At 37.6% G+C, this 17,073-nt stretch overlaps 1 pseudogene; it reads left to right on the top strand.

Moving 5' to 3' along the window:
- Positions 1-303: 303 nt before the first annotated feature.
- Positions 304-11,722, top strand: LOC125091469 (Y-box-binding protein 1-like; annotated as a pseudogene).
- The last annotated feature ends 5,351 nt before the right edge of the window (positions 11,723-17,073 follow it).

The following is a 17,073-nucleotide window of genomic DNA, read 5'->3' as shown; positions in this document are numbered from 1 at the left end:
AATCATTCACAATCTGTCACTGTGTTTCTCCAATACATGAATAAGCCCTAGGGTCTACCTATTTCATATCCCACCCCACCCTACTCTACCTACGTCCCTTTCCACATCCCCATAAATCTTTAAGATACCTGAGATATTGCATCAACCAGTGTGTTCCCTTCTATAAATATTTTTTGAAGTGTGAGTACAAAGTCTCTTTTTGTAGTATCACTGTTAAAAGTTTTAATAATTGTTCCACTACTGTACTTAACAAGGGACTGTTTTCCCCCAATCATAAATGGTGAAGTCTTTCCCAACATCTTAATGGTGGTTAAACAAGAACCGAAATCTCGTTTTAGAATCTGCTTCCTAGGAACCCTTCCAGCACCTACTGTTACTGCTTCCATTTCCCTGAAAGAAGAATCTGAGGTGACTTATTGTAGAATTTGGAGGGGAAAACACTGTTAGGGAGGAAGGAAATTAGGATTCAGCAGAATATTAAAATGTGATACAGGGTTAACCTTTCAGAAATGTCCCAAATTGAGGCAGGAGGATTAGGCTTTTGCACCCTAGCATCAAGAGTCTTTAGATGTAAGCTGACCCCAAGGAGGGTCATTTATTTTGACCAAAGCAGCTACCTTGAAACAAGGGTAATTCCCAGAGAACCACTCAGTAGGTACAACTCCTAGAACCTGGTGTAATGAGTGATTCATTTCTGAAGGGGAGACCTTATCAGTAGTATTATACTGGTGATACCTCAAGTGGGTAAAAAACTACCCTGAGCCAAACATTTTCATTTTGCAAAATTCAAGGTGCCATTAAAAAGCAGGCATCATTCTCTGCAGATCTTATAATTATTATTGACTCCATAATGATTACCACTGTATTGTTTGATTTCCCAGAGTTTCACCCTCCATATGTAGCTTATTCCAATTAATCACAGGTAAAGGCTTAAGCACATGTGAGGTCCCAGCATGCCAGAGGTTACCATTTCATTTATCATCAGGAATTGAGTCCTTATTTCATTCAGAGGGTGGACAGGAAAAATGCAAAATCTCATGCTAGGGGTCTATCTTTAGGAAACACTTCCCTTACAAATTATATTAGCCCAAATTACCTAGAATATAGAACCTGAGACAATGATTAAGTGGTATGTCTTATTAAGGAAGCAAAATCCCAGGATAGTAAGAGTGAACAGCAACAACAACAAAACAGAAAGAGAGAGAGAGAGAGAGAGAGAGAGAGAGAGAAAGAAAGAAATAGGGAAGTAGGCGAAACCATACAAACTGATACAGTAATGTGCTAACCTCCATTTCATGAAAAGCCCTCAAGAGACATTGCTGGTCATTTGGCTGATACTTTAACTTAGTCACCCAGGAGGACTCTGAAGCTGATCATGGGATCCTGCTTTCCATTGGCCAAAATTTATCCCACAGGGAGTGAATTCACCTGTGCTGCCAAATGGCATCATGCAATACTACCAGTGCATACTCAGGAAGTTAAATTTCAGTAAAAGTCACAAATTCAGGCTACGTGGTTATCAACATGGCCGTATCACATCAGTGAAAAGAAGACCCTTCTGAAATGATTTAAGAGTCCCCAAGATGCAGAATCATATAAGTCCAAGCAAAATTGGCCATTGCATCACTGCATTAACTAACTGAAGTTCCAGAAGACTATGGCACTGAGGGTATGGAGGCACAGAAGTTGTGGCCAATGCAATAACTAAGTAGGGTTTATCCTAAGAATCCAAGGTTAAATGAATATAAGGAAAAATAATTTCATTCAAATTGATATAATCCAACACATACTGAACAAACAAGTAGATTAACACTTTTATCTAAGCAGAAGTCTGAGAGAAAATTCTGGAAAAACAATTAAAAACATAAATTGTTGCACAATTTATTGAAATCCCTGAGATGAATGATTATAGAAAAGAATGTAACTATGCCACTATAATAAGAATGAATAATTTTGTTGCAATAAAAGGTGTGCCTTTGTTCCTGCTTTCTCTTGCAATCCAAGACAAACATATTTGGGGGGAAGATGAAATTCTTTTAGGCAAAGTAAGCAGAAACTTCACACAATTCAAATATCCTTATTTAATAAAAATATAATTATAGACAAGAATGCAATTTCAGATGCAATTTAGTAAGTATGGAAAGCACAAGAATTTTGATAGTATTTATACATGAGGAAATACAAACAACAGTATGGAAAATACATAGCTATCTTTCCAATCATACTAATATGAATTAAAATGAAGATGCCATGATAAATTTGTTAAAATAAAAAAGTTAATCAACATATATGAATAAAAATCAATAGTGCTAGGGCTGTGGGAAAACAGTCCCATATTGATGGTTACACTATAAATTAGATAAGCTTTTGGATAAAAATATATCAAACTGTACCAAGAACCATCGAACTATTTCTATAATTTGATGGAGCCATTATACAATTATAATAAGCAATAACAAAATGGTACAATGGCTCAAAGATGATAAAAGTAAACTCTTTCACAGCTTTCCTGCAAATTGTCATACTGGACCCAGATTGTATTGATTTTTTAAAATATTTTATTTATTTATTTGACAGAGAGAGAGGAAGAGCATAAGCAAGGGGAATGGCAGGCAGAGGGAGAGACAGGCTCCCTACTGAAAAGGGAACCTGATGCAGGGCTAGATTCCACAACCCTGGGATCATGACCTGAGCCAAAGGCAGACACTTAACCAATTGAGTCACCCAGGCACTCCCAGATTGTATTCATCTTGATGTTACACTGTCTTCACTACATAGCTTCCAATGTCACCATGCTCATTTGCATGCAGCTTTGCATCCAGCTAACAGATGGGGAAAGAGCATGGGTGGGGGTCATATAGGAGGTTTTAAATGACCTAGAAATGGAACATTTTGTTTCTACTTGATTCTGTTATTTACAATTCAATCATGGACCACACCCAACTGGAAAGGAGGCTGAGGGAACATACGCTAGCTATGTGCTTAGAAAAAAAAAAAAAAAGTGGATCTGGTGAACCAGTTACTTTTTCACTTTTTCTCACCACAACTGATACAAAGAAAATAACCCAGAAAGGCATAAAGAGTATTTTTTATAAAGGTGTACATGGCAGTGATTTTAATGAGTATCAGAACTTTCTCTCTTCCCTCACTAGAATATAAGTTCTATGAGGACAGGATTTTTGTAGACTTGGTATACTGCAATACTCTGTATTTGGAATAATGCCTGAAATTTTGTATGAATTTGTTAATTGAATAAAAAAATGACTCAATTTATCTGTCAGTAGCAAAATAAGCCCAACAAGAAGAGTCAGGAATTGGATACTACAGCAATACAGATTGTGGTTGCTAATGGTAGTAGGTGATGGAATTAAGTTCAGGCAAGTATGCAGAACTTGACTTCAAGAAAAAGTTGCAGAAATAAATGATGATATAGACAATCAGACAATTCTTTTCAAGGAGATAGAGTAAGTTGTAACAAATATTTGGTTATAAATTGCAGACTGCACAAAGTCATAGAGGAACCTATTAGAAGCTCTTGCTAAATCTGTGGCAGGCTGCAGTTCATTGAGAAAACATCAATTGTCAACAAAACTGGTAAGACTAAGACAGGTTTTTTTATTCCAAAGACCTGGGCAGTAGGTGAATTTTATCTTATTGTTATTTTTCAGTTTAATAATTTTGACATCTTACATTTTATAAATTTAAGGTATACAGTGTGTTACTTTAATATGTTTAGGTAATATGATTGCCACTGAAGTAATATTTACATTAAATCATTAAAGTAATATTTTCTTGTCTATATTTATTACACTGTGTATTAGATCCCTATGGCTTATTTACTCTTTGTTACAAGTTTGAACCCTGAACACAACTAAGCATCATGGAGATGCAAATAAAAACTATAACGAAAGATCACCTCACACCTGTTAGAATGGCTATCACCAAGAAGACAAGAGACAAGTGCTGGTGAGGTTATAGTGAAAAAGTAGTAGGTAAACTTTTAATTTGGAAATTCAGGCACTGGAGATGATCCAGGAACTGAAATCATGGAACCAGAAGACAAGTTTACAACTAAGCCTGAAATAAAGTTAATTTCACTCTAAACTTAAATCCGTAATTGATCCATAAATTGAAGATGAGTACAACTCAGTCAATGTGAGTTTAAAGCTCTGGTATAGGTTTTTAGGAAATGTCAGCTAGGGAGCAATTATAGCAACACCATAAAATAATTAATGTGGAGTGGATAAGCAGACTATGAAATATCATGATATACATCATGATATAATAGTCTGTGTCAAAAAAAAATGACAATAGCAGGAGAGGAGTCAAGATGGCGGAAAAGTAGCAGGCTGAGACTACTTCAGGTAGCAGGAGATCAGCTAGATAACTTATCTAAAGAATGCAAACACCTACAAATACAACGGGAGATCGAAGAGAAGAACTGCAATTCTAGAAACAGAAAATCAACCACTTTCTGAAAGGTAGGACTGGCAGAGAAGTGAATCCAAAGCAACGGGAAGATAGACCGCGGGGGGAGGGGCCAGCTCCGGGCAAGTGGCGGAGCAACGGAGCACAAAATCAGGACTTTTAAAACTCTGTTCCACTGAGGGACATCGCTCCAGAGGCTTAACCGGGGTGAAGCCCACGCGGGGTCAGTGTGGCCTCAGGTCCCGCAGGGTCATAGAAGGATCGGGGGTGTCTGAGTGTCACAGAGCTTACAGGTACTAGAATGGGGAAGCCGGCTACAGAGAAGAGCTGAGGAGTGAGCTCTAAACTCGTGGTTACCTTGAACTGATCGCAGGCTCGGTCAGCTCGGAGCGTGGCTTGAGGCCAGGGTGAAGGGAGTAATTGGGCGCTGTTCTCTGAGGGCACACTGAGGAGTGGGGCCCCGGGCTCTCGGCTCCTCTGGGCTGGAGAACAGGAGGCCGCCATCTTACTGTCCTCTGGAACTTTACAGAAAGCGCTCGGGGAAGAAAAGCTCCCGAAAGCAAACCCGAGCAGATTACTCAGCCCGGCCCCTGGTAAGGGCGATACAACTCCACCTGGGGCAAAGACACTTGAGAATCACTACAACAGGCCCCTCCCCCAGTTGAGCAACAAGAAATCCAGCCAGGACCAAGTTCACCTACCAAGGAGTGCAGTTTCAATACCAAGGAGAACAGCGGAATTCCAGAGGAGGAGAAAGCAAAGCCGGAGCTCATCCCTTTCTCCCCATGATTCTTTAGACGTGCAGTTAATTTTTTTTTCTTTTTCAATTTTTTTCTCTTCTTCTGCTAATTTTTTTAAAGTTTTACGCTTTTCTTTTTTAACGTTTTTTAACTAGATTATCTAATATATTTTTTCCTTTTTATATTTTTTCTTTATTCATTTTCTTCTTTTATTTGTTTCATTTTTTTTTCTTTCTGAACCTCTATCCCCTTTCTCCCCCCTCACAATTTGGGATCTCTTCTGATTTGGTTAAAGCATACTTTCCTGGGGTTGTTGCCACCCTTCTAGTATTTTACTTGGTCCTTCATATACTCTTATCTGGACAAAAGGACAAGGCGGAAAAATTCACCAAAAAAGAAAGAACAAGAGGCAGTACCAAAGGCTAGGGACCTAATCAATACAGACATTGGTAATATGTCAGATCTAGAGTTCAGAATGATGATTCTCAAGGTTCTAGCCGGGCTCGAAAAAGGCATGGAAGATATTAGAGAAACCCTCTTGGGAGACATAAAAGCCCTTTCTGGAGAAATAAAAGAACTAAAATCTAACCAAGTTGAAATCAAAAAAGCTATTAATGAGGTGTAATCAAAAATGGAGGCTCTCACTGCTAGGATAAATGAGGCAGAAGAAAGAATTAGCGATATAGAAGACCAAATGACAGAGAATAAAGAAACTGAGCAAAAGAGGGACAAACAGCTACTGGACCATGAGGGCAGAATTTGAGAGATAAGTGACACCATAAGATGAAACAACATTAGAATAATTGGGATTCCAGAAGAAGAGGAAATAGAGAGGGGAGCAGAAGGTATATTGGAGAGAATTATTGGAGAGAATTTCCCCAATATGGCAAAGGGAACAATCATCAAAATCCAGGAGGTGCAGACAACCCCCCTCAAAATCAATAAGAATAGGTCCACACCCCATCACCTAATAGTAAAATTTACAAGTCTTAGTGACAAAGAGAAAATCCTGAAGGCAGCACGGGAAAAGAAGTCTGTAACGTACAATGGTAAAAATATTAGATTGGCATCAGACTTATCCACAGAGACCCGGCAGGCCAGAAAGAGCTGGCATGATATATTCAGAGCACTAAACGAGAAAAACATGCAGCCAAGAATACTATATCCAGCTAGGTTATCATTGAAAATAGAAGGAGAGATTAAAAGCTTCCAAGACAAACAAAAACTGAAAGAATTTGCAAACACCAAACCAGCACTACAGGAAATATTGAAAGAGGTCCTCTATGCAAAGAGAGACCCTAAAAGTAGTAGATCAGAAAGGAACAGAGACAATATACAGTAACAGTCACCTTACAGGCAATACAATGGCACTAAATTCATATCTCTCAATAGTTACCCTGAATGTTAATGGGCTAAATGCCCCAATCAAAAGACACAGGGTATCAGAATGGATAAAAAAACAAAACCCATCTATATGTTGCCTACGAGAAACACATTTTAAACCCGAAGACACCTCGAGATTTAAAGTGAGGGGGTGGAAAAGAATTTACCATGCTAATGGACATCAGAAGAAAGCAGGAGTGGCAATCCTTATATCGGATCAATTAGATTTTAAGCCAAAGACTATAATAAGAGATGAGGAAGGCCACTATATCATACTCAAAGGAACTGTCCAACAAGAAGATCTAACAATTTTAAATATCTATGCCCCTAACGTGGGAGCAGCTAACTATATAAACCAATTAATAACAAAATCAAAGAAACACATCAACAATCATACAATAATAGTAGGGGACTTTAACACTCCCCTCACTGAAATGGACAGATCATCCAAGCAAAAGATCAAGAAGGAAATCAAGGCCTTAAATGACACACTGGACCAGATGGACATCACAGATATATTCAAAACATTTAATCCCAAAGCAACAGAATACACATTCTTCTCTAGTGCACATGGAACATTCTCCAGAATAGATCACATCCTCGGTCCTAAATCAGGTCTCAACCGGTATCAAAAGATTGGGATCATTCCCTGAATATTTTCAGACCACAACACTCTGAAGCTAGAATTCAATCACAAGAGGAAATTTGGAAAGAACCCAAATACATGGAGACTAAACAGCATCCTTCTAAAGAATGAATGGGTCAACCAGGAAATTAAAGAAGAATTGAAAAAATTCATGGAAACAAATGATAATGAAAACACAACGGTTCAAAATCTGTGGCACACAACAAAGGCAGTCCTGAGAGGAAAATATATAGCTGTACAAGCCTTTCTCAAGAAACAAGAAAGGTCTCAGGTACACAACCTAACCCTACACCTAACGGAGCTGGAGAAAGAACAAGAAAAAAACCCCAAACCCAGCAGGAGAAGAGAATTCATAAAGACCAGAGCAGAAATCAATGAAATAGAAACCAAAAAAACAATAGAAAAAATCAACGAAACTAGGAGCTGGTTCTTTGAAAGAATTAATAAGATTGATAAACACCTGGCCAGACTTATCAAAAAGAAAAGAGAAAGGACCAAATAAATAAAATCATGAATGAAAGAGGAGAGATCACAACTAACACCAAAGAAATACAGACAATTATAAGAACATACTATGAGCAACTCTACGCCAGCAAATTTGACAATCTGGAAGAAATGGATGCATTCCTAGAGACATATAAACTACCTCAACTGAACCAGGAAGAAATAGAAAGCCTGAACAGACCCATAACCAGTAAGGAGATTGAAACAGTCATCAAAAATCTCCAACAAACAAAAGCCAAGGGCCAGACGGCTTCCCAGGGGATTTCTACCAAACATTTAAAGAAGAACTAATTCCTATTCTCCTGAAACTGTTCCAAAAAATAGAAATAGAAGGAAAACTTCCAAACTCATTTTATGAGGCCAGCATCACCTTGATCCCAAAACCAGACAAGGACCCCATCAAAAAAGAGAACTACAGACCAATATCCTTGATGAACACAGATGCAAAAATTCTCACCAAAATACTAGCCAATAGGATTCAACAGTACATTAAAAGGATTAGCCACCAAGACCATGTGGGATTTATTCCAGGGCTGCAAGGTTGGTTCAACATCCGCAAATCAATCAATGTGATACAACACATCAATAAAAGAAAGAACAAGAGCCATATGATACTCTCCATAGATGCTGAAAAAGCATTTGACAAAGTACAGCATCCCTTCCTGATCAAAACTCTTCAAAGTGTAGGGATAGAGGGCACATACCTCAATGTTATCAAAGCCATCTATGAAAAACCCACTGCAAATATCATACTCAATGGAGAAAAACTGAAAGCTTTTCTGCTAAGGTCAGGAACACGGCAGGGATGTCCATTATCAGCACTGCTATTCAACATAGTACTAGAAGTCCTAGCCTCAGCAATCAGACAACAAAAGGAAATTAAAGGCATTCAAATCGGCAAAGAAGAAGTCAAACTCTCACTCTTCACAGATGATATGATACTATATGTGGAAAACCCAAAAGACTCCACTCCAAATGGTAGAACTTGTACAGGAATTCAGGAAAGTGTCAGGATATAAAATCAATGCACAGAAATCAGTTGCATTTCTCTACACCAACAGCAAGACAGAAGAAAGAGAAATTAAGGAGTCAATCCCATTTACAATTGCACCCTAAACTGTAAGATACCTAGGAATAAACCCAACCAAAGAGACTAAGAATCTATACTCAGAAAACTATAAAGTACTTGTGAAAGAAATTGAGAAAGACACAAAGAAATGGAAAAATGTTCCATGCTCCTGGATTGGAAGAATAAATATTGTGAAAATGTCTATGCTACCTAAAGCAATCTACACATTTAATGCAATTGCTATCAAAGTACCATCCATTTTTTTCAAAGAAATGGAACAAATAATCCTAAAATTTATATGGAACCAGAAAAGACCTCGAATAGCCAAAGGAATATTGAAAAAGAAAGCCAAAGTTGGTGGCATCACCATTCCGGACTTCAAGCTCTATTACAAAGCTGTCATCATCAAGACAGCATGGTACTGGCACAAAAACAGACACATAGATCAATGGAACAGAATAGAGAGCCCAGAAATGGACCCTCAACTCTATGGTCAACTCCTCTTCGACAAAGCAGGAAAGAATGTCCAATGGAAAAAAGCCAGCCTCTTCAATAAATGGTGTTGGGAAAATTGGACAGCCACATGCAGAAAAAAGAATTGGATCATTTCCTTACACTACACGAAAATAGACTCAAAATGGATGAAGGACCTCAATGTGAGAAAGGAATCCATCCAAATCCTTGAGGAGAACACAGGCAGCAACCTCTTCGACCTCAGCCTCAGCAACATCTTCCTAGGAACATCGCCAAAGGCAAGGGAAGCAGGGGCAAAAATGAACTATCGGGATTTTATCAAGATCAAAAGCTTTTGCACAGCAAAGGAAACAGTGAACAAAACCAAAAGACAACTGACAGAATGGGAGAAGATATTTGCAAATGACATATCAGATAAAGGGCTAGTGTCCAAAATCTATAAAGAACTTAGCAAACTCAACACCCAAAGAACAAATAATCCAATCAAGATATGGGCAGAAGACATGAACAGACATTTCTGCAAAGAAGACATCCAGATGGCCAACAGACACATGAAAAAGTGCTCCATATCACTCGGCATCAGGGAAATACAAATCAAAACCCCAATGAGGTATCACCTCACACCAGTCAGAATGGCTAAAATTAACAAGTCAGGAAATGACAGATGCTGGCGAGGATGCGGAGAAAGGGGACCATTCCTACACTGTTGGTGGGAATGCAAGCTTGTGCAGCCATTCTGGAAAACAGCATGGAGGTTCCTCAAAATGTTGAAAATAGAACTACCTTATGACCCAGCAATTGCACTACTGGGTATTTATCCTAAAGATACCAACGTAGTGATCCGAAGGGGCACGTGCACCTGAATGTTTATAGCAGCAATGTCTACAATAGCCAATCTATGGAAAGAACCTAGCTGTCCATCAACAGACGAATGGATAAAGAAGATGTGGTATATATACACAATGGAATACTATGCAGCCATCAAGAGAAATGAAATCTTGCCATTTGCGACGACGTGGATGGAACTAGAGGGTATCATGCTTAGCGAAATAAGTCAATCGGAGAAAGACAACTATCATATGATCTCCCTGATATGAGGGAGAGGAGATGCAACATGGGGGGTTGAGGGGGTAGGAGAAGAGTAAATGAAACAAGATGGGATTGGGAGGGAGACAAACCATAAGTGACTCTTAATCTCACAAAACAAACTGAGGGTTGATGGGGGGAGGGGGGTTGGGAGAGGGGGGTGGGGTTATGGACATTGTGGAGGGTATGTGCTATGGTGAGTGCTGTGAAATGTGTAAACGTGGCGCTTCATAGACCTGTACCCCTGGGGATAAAAGTATATTATATGTTTAAAATATAGTAATAATAAAATTTAAATTAAAAAAAAAAATGACAACAGCAGAGAGCCCTGAGCCGCACCACCGCCGCCGCTGGCCTAGTTATCATCACACCCCAGGAGGAGCCACAGCTGCCGCAGCCGGCCCTAATCACTATCACTGCAACCTTGAGCAGCGAGGCTGAGACCCAGCAGCTGCCCGCTGCCCCACCCCGGACGCCCCCGCCCTCAGCGCTGCGGACACCAAGCCCGGCACCACGGGCAGCGGTGCAGGGAGCGGCATCCCGAGTGGCTTCACATCAGGGGCGCCTGCCGTGTGGGGACAAGAAGGTCATCGCAACGAAGATTTTGGGAACAGCAAAATGATTCAATGTAAGAAACGGATATGGTTTCATCAACAGGAATGACACCAAGGAAGATATATTTGTACACCCGACTGCCATAAAGAATAACCCCAGGAAGTACCTTCGCAGTGTAGGAGATGGAGAGACTGTGGAGTTTGATGTTGTTGAAGGAGAAAGGGTTGCAGAGGCAGCAAATGTGACAGGCCCTGGTGGAGTTCCAGGGCAACACAGTAAATATGCAGCAGACCATTATAGACGCTATCCACGTCGCAGGGGGACTCCATGCAATTACCAGCAAAATTACCAGAATAGTAAGAGTCGGGAAAAGAACGAGGGATCGGAAAGTGCTCCCAAAGGCCAGGCCAACAGCGCTGGCCCTACCGCAGGCGACGGTTCCCACCTTACTACATGCGGAGACGCTATGGGTTTCGACCACAGTATTCCAACCCTCCTGTGCAGGAAGAAGTGATGGAAGGTGCTGACAACCAGGGTGCAGGAGAACAAGGTAGACCAGTGAAACAGAATATGTAGTGGAGTTATAGACCACGATTCTGCAGGAGTCCTCCTCGCCAAAGACAGCCTAGAGAGGATGGCAACGAGGAAGATAAGGAAAATCAAGGAGATGAGACCCAGTGTCAGCAGCCACCTCAACGTCAGTACCGCCTCAACTTCAATTACCGACGCAGACGCCCAGAAAACCCTAAACCACAAGATGGCAAAGAGACAAAAGCAGCTGATCCACCAGCTGAGAATTCGTCCGCTCCTGAGGCTAAGCAGGGCAGGGCTGAGTAAATGCTGGCTTACCATCTCTAACATCATCTGGTTTAGTCATCCAACATGGAGAAATGAAGATGAAATTCCAGCAATAAGAAATGAACAAAAGATTGGAGCTGAAGACCTTAAGTGCTTGCTTTTTGCCCATTGACCAGATAAATAGAACTATCTGCATTATTTATGCAGCATGGGGTTTTTATTATTTTTACTTAAAGACATCTCTTTTTGGTAATGACAAACGTGTTTTTTAAGAAAAAAAAAAAAAGCCTGGTTTTTCTCAATATACCTTTAAAGGTCTTTAAATTGTTTCATATCTGGTCAAGTTGAGATTTTTAAGAACCTCATTTTAAATTTGTAATAAAAGTTTACAACTTGATTTTTTCAAAAAAGTCGACAAACGGCAAGCACCCTTTAATAAAGGTCTTAAATAATTTTTTTAAATGACAATAGCAGAGAGTATCTAGCACATAAAAATATGTGTGTAAAATAATGTTCAATAGAAAAGAACGAATTATAAAAAATGTACACAGACTTTACTTATGTTTAAATGCATATGTACGTGGGCACCTGGGTAGCTCAGTCAGTTGTCCGACTCTTGATTTTGGTTCAGGTCATGATCTAAGGGTCATGGGATCAAGCCCTGCATTGGGCTCTGTATTTAGCATGGAGTCAGCTTAAGACTCTCTCTCCCTCTGACCCCTACTCTCTCTGTTTCTCAAATAAATAAATAATCTTAAAGAATAATAAATGCATAAGTATTGACAAAAATTGAATTTATATAAAAATGTTTAATATTAATAAAATTAAAATCTACTTTAATCATAGTAGTAATAAAATGTCTAAAAATATGTTAATATAGTTTCCATCCTGGAAATGAAATGACTTCTTTCTCTTTATTTTTCTGAAGTGACTGATACAAATTATTATGTACAACTTTGGTCAACTCAATTCTGTGATTCATCCATTTGTAGGTTTCTGTTCTATCACAATGCACATAAGAAATAGGTGTCTGAGAAGAGACAGTGCTTGGTTCTGTTTTTGAATCTAACCACTAAAATCACGATGCTTTGTGATCCTTAGATTATTTAAGATTAGTATCTCTTAAGGATACTATTAATACACTCAAAATATTCTTTTTTTAATATTTTATTTATTTGAAAGAGAGACAGTGAGAGAGAGCATGAGAGGGGAGAAAGTCAGAGGGAGAAGCAGACTCCCCGTGGAGCTGGGGGCCAGATGTGGGACTCGATCCCTGGACCCCGGGATCATGACCCAAGCTGAAGGAAGTTGCTTAACCTACTGAGCCACCCAGGCACCCACACTCAAAATATTACTGAAGGATATAGTAATGTTTTGTTTTATTCCTGATATAGATAAGCTGTAACTTCTCTTTTTCTTTTTTATCAGTGTTGATGCAATTTTATTAATTGTGTTGCCCTTTTCAAAAAATGCTTTTTGTTTCATTGATTTATCTTGTTTTTCTGCTTTTAATTTTATTGATTTCTGTTCTCATCTTTATTGTTTATTTCCTTCTGTTTCCTTTAGCTTATTTTGCTCTTCTTTTTCTAGTCCCTGGAAGAAGGTACTTAGATTTTAATTAAATTATTGATTTAAGACCTCTCTTCATTTCTTTCTTTTTTAAGATTTATTTACTTATTTATTTATTATTTCTCAGAAAGAGAGAGAGCACAAGCAGGGGGAGTGGCAGGCAGAGCAGGCAGAGGGAGAAGCAAACTCCCTTCTGAGCAAGGGGTCTGAGGCCGGACTCCATGCCAGGAACCCAGGACTGTGACCTAAGCCGAAGACAGATGCTTAACCAACTGAGCCACCCAAGTGTCCCTGCCTTTCTTCATTTCTGATAATCATTTAGACTTATAAATTTACCTCTCTGCACTCCTTTAGATAGGTCTCAAATATTTTGATATACCATGTTTTCATTTTCATTCACATCAATGTATTTTTATCCCCTTTCAGACTTATTTGACTCATGGACTATTTTAGGAGTGTGTTATTTAATTTCCAAATATTTGGTTATGTTCCTCTTCTGTTTCTCTTATCGATTTAAAGTTTGATTCCATAGAGAACATACTTTGTATTATTTCAATGATTTTAAATTAGTTTTGTTTATTACACTGGTGAATGATTTTAAATTTAAATTTGTTTGTTTATTATCTTGGTGAATATTCCATGGGCATTTGAAAAAAAAAGTGTATTTTGCTGTTGGATGACATGTTCCACGTATGTCAGTGTGAACATGTTGGTTCATTTTGTTGTTCATATCTTCTACATGTTTTCTGATTTTTTTGTCCAACAGTCACATCAACTGCTGAGAATGCTTTGTCATAGTTGTCAACTATAATTATAAATTTGACTCTTTTCAGTTCTATCAGTTTTTGTTTCATGTATTTGTATTCTAAGACTCCATTGTTTGGTGCATGCATGTTTACTACTGATATATCTTCTTGGTGGATTGATCCTTTTATTATAATTTAATGTCTCTCTTTGTCTCTAGCAATTTTCTTTGCTCCAAAATAACCAATATGTATTTTAATATAGCAAGTTCTTTTTTTTTAAGATTTTATTTATTTATTTGACAGACAGAGATCACAAGTAGGCAGAGAGGCAGGCAGAGAGAGAGGAGGAAGCAGGCTCCCCACTGAGCAGAGAGCCCAATGCAGGGCTCAATCCCAGGACACTGGGATTATGACCTGAGCCGAAGGCAGAGGCTCTAACCCACTGAGCCACCCAGGCGCCCCTAATATAGCAAGTTCTATTTTAATTTATGTTTTTATGATATATATTTAAAAATCATCTTGTTTTCAACTTATTATCAATGTCATTCTACTTAAAGTGAATTTTCTGTAGACACATATAGTTGGGCCATGTTGTTTTTATGCATTTTGCCATTTTTTGTCTTTTATTTGGTGCATTTACAGTTTAAGTAATTGTTGATATGTTAGGACTTAGGTTTGCCATTTTATTACTTGCTTTGTATTTGTTTCCTCTGTTTACTCTTCCTTTCTTTTTTGTTCCTTACTTTCCTATGAGTTACAAGAACATTTTGAATTCTATCCTTTTCTTTTATCTTTTATTTATTTACTCTTTCTTTCTTTCTTTCTCTTATTCAAGTTTAATTAACATACAGTGTTATATTAGTTTCAGGTGTACAATGTAATGATTCAACAATTCCATAGATTTACTCAATGCTTGTCAATCTAAGTGTACTCCTAACTTTCTTTATTCATTTCACCTATTTCCCTGCCCACATTCCCTCTGGCAACCAGAATTTCCTCTTGAGGTACTTATAATATTTTGAGTATATCCCTTTGTCTACTTATCTTAGTAGTTGCTCTACATATTAGAAATTATATATGTAACTTATCCTAGTATACTGATGTCAATATTTTATCACTTTATATGAAAGGAACCAATTAGGCCCCTTTAATCTACCCATTTAAAAATATAAATATCTTAAATATTTCTTCTATATACACTGAACACAATATCAGATGGTGTTATATATACACAGTTTTGGTTTTTTGGTTTCAAGCATGAAATATGATTTAAAAAACTCAAGGAAAGAAAGATAGTCTATTTTATTAACTTACTTTTACCCATCCTGATGGTCTTCATTCATATCTGAAGTTTCAAACCTTCCTTTGTTATTTCTTTTCTGTTTAAAGACTATCTTTAGCTATTATTTAAAAGTAGGTTTACTAGCAACAAATTGTTGTAGTTGTGCTTCATTTGAGAATATCTTTATCCCCCCAGTATTCGTTAAATATGTTTTTACTGGATATAGTATTCTGAATTCATAGTTCTTTGTTTCAGTAAATACCATAAAAATAATGTGCTATTAACTCATGAACTTCATGGTTTCAGATGAGAAATCCATTGTTATTCAAATTGTTATTCCCCTACATGTAATATCATTTCCCTCTGGAAGTGTTCAATATAGTTTTTTCTTTAGTATTTAGATTTCAGAGTTTAATTATAGTATGTCTGGTGTGAATTTATTTAGGTTAATCCTGTTTGAGGTTCACTCAGATTCTTGAATCTGTGGGTTTATGTATGTTGCCAAATTTGGTAGTTTCAAGCCATTATTTCTTTGAATATTTTTCTCAGTCCCATTCCTCCTCTCCACCAGAAGCTAGAAGATAAAGGCATCATATATTCACAGTGTTGAAAAGGCAAACTCTATAGCCAACAATACTATCTCCAGCAAGGCTATCATACAGAATAGAGGGAGAGATAAAGAGTTTCCCAGACAAATAAAGGTTAAAGGAGTTCATGACCACTAAACGAGCCCTACAAGAAATGTCAGAGGGTATTCTTTGAATGGAAGGAGAGTCTAGAAATAAGAGTATGGAAGGTAGAAAACACCAAAGTATTAAAAGTAAGTATCTATAAAAATCAGTCAAGAGACTCACAAAATTAAAAAAAAATAATAATAAATTATAACACCATACAGTTAAAATATGGGGAGAAGAGGAGTAAAGAGTGGGTTCAAACTTAAGTGGCCATCAACTTAAGAAAGACTGCTATATGTAGAAAATGTTATGTACAAAACTAATGGTAACCACAAATAATAAAAAAAAACAGTGATATATATGCAAGAAATAAATCCAAGCATATCACTAAAGAAAGCCAATGTATTATGAGAGAAGAGAACAAGAGAAGAAAGGAACAGAGAAGATCCACAAAACCAAATCCGCTGCAGCCCAGAAATAAATCCCACTTGATCGTGGTGAATAATTATTCTAATTTATTGTGAATTTAATTTGTTAGTATTTTGCTGAGAATTTTTGCATCCATATTCTTCAGGGATATTGGTATGTAATTTTTGTTTTCGGTGTGGTTTTTGTTTGGTTTTGGAATCAAAGTAATTCTGGCCTCATAGGATGAGTTTGGAAGTTTTACTTCCATTTCAATTTCCTGGAACATTTTAAGAAAAGATATTAATTGTTCTTTATATGTTTGGTAGAATTCACCTGAGAAGCCATCTAACCTTGGGCATTTTATTTTTCTGTAGATTTTTGATCACTGATTGAATTTCTTTGCTGTTAATTTAGTTTGTTCAAATTCTTTATTTCTTTCTGTTTCAGTGTTGGTAGTTTGTATCTTTCTAGGAATTTATCCATTTCTTCCCTAATGCCTAGTCATTTATTTCTTATTTTTATTATTTTCCTTATTCTGCTGTATTTAAGCTTTAATTTTTCTTCCTTCTCTAGCTTCTTTAGTTGTAATATTAGTTATGTATTTGAGATTTGTCTTGCTTCTTAAGGTAGGCCTATTTTGCAATATAATTCCTTCTTCGACTGCCTTTGCTGCATCCCAAATGTTTTAGACTGTCATGTTTTCATTTCCAT

The sequence above is a fragment of the Lutra lutra genome, chromosome X (assembly GCF_902655055.1).
Source record: "Lutra lutra chromosome X, mLutLut1.2, whole genome shotgun sequence".
NCBI lineage: Eukaryota > Metazoa > Chordata > Mammalia > Carnivora > Mustelidae > Lutra > Lutra lutra.
The sequence above is the reverse complement of the archived record's forward strand: the minus strand, read 5'-3'. Positions and strand labels throughout refer to the sequence as shown.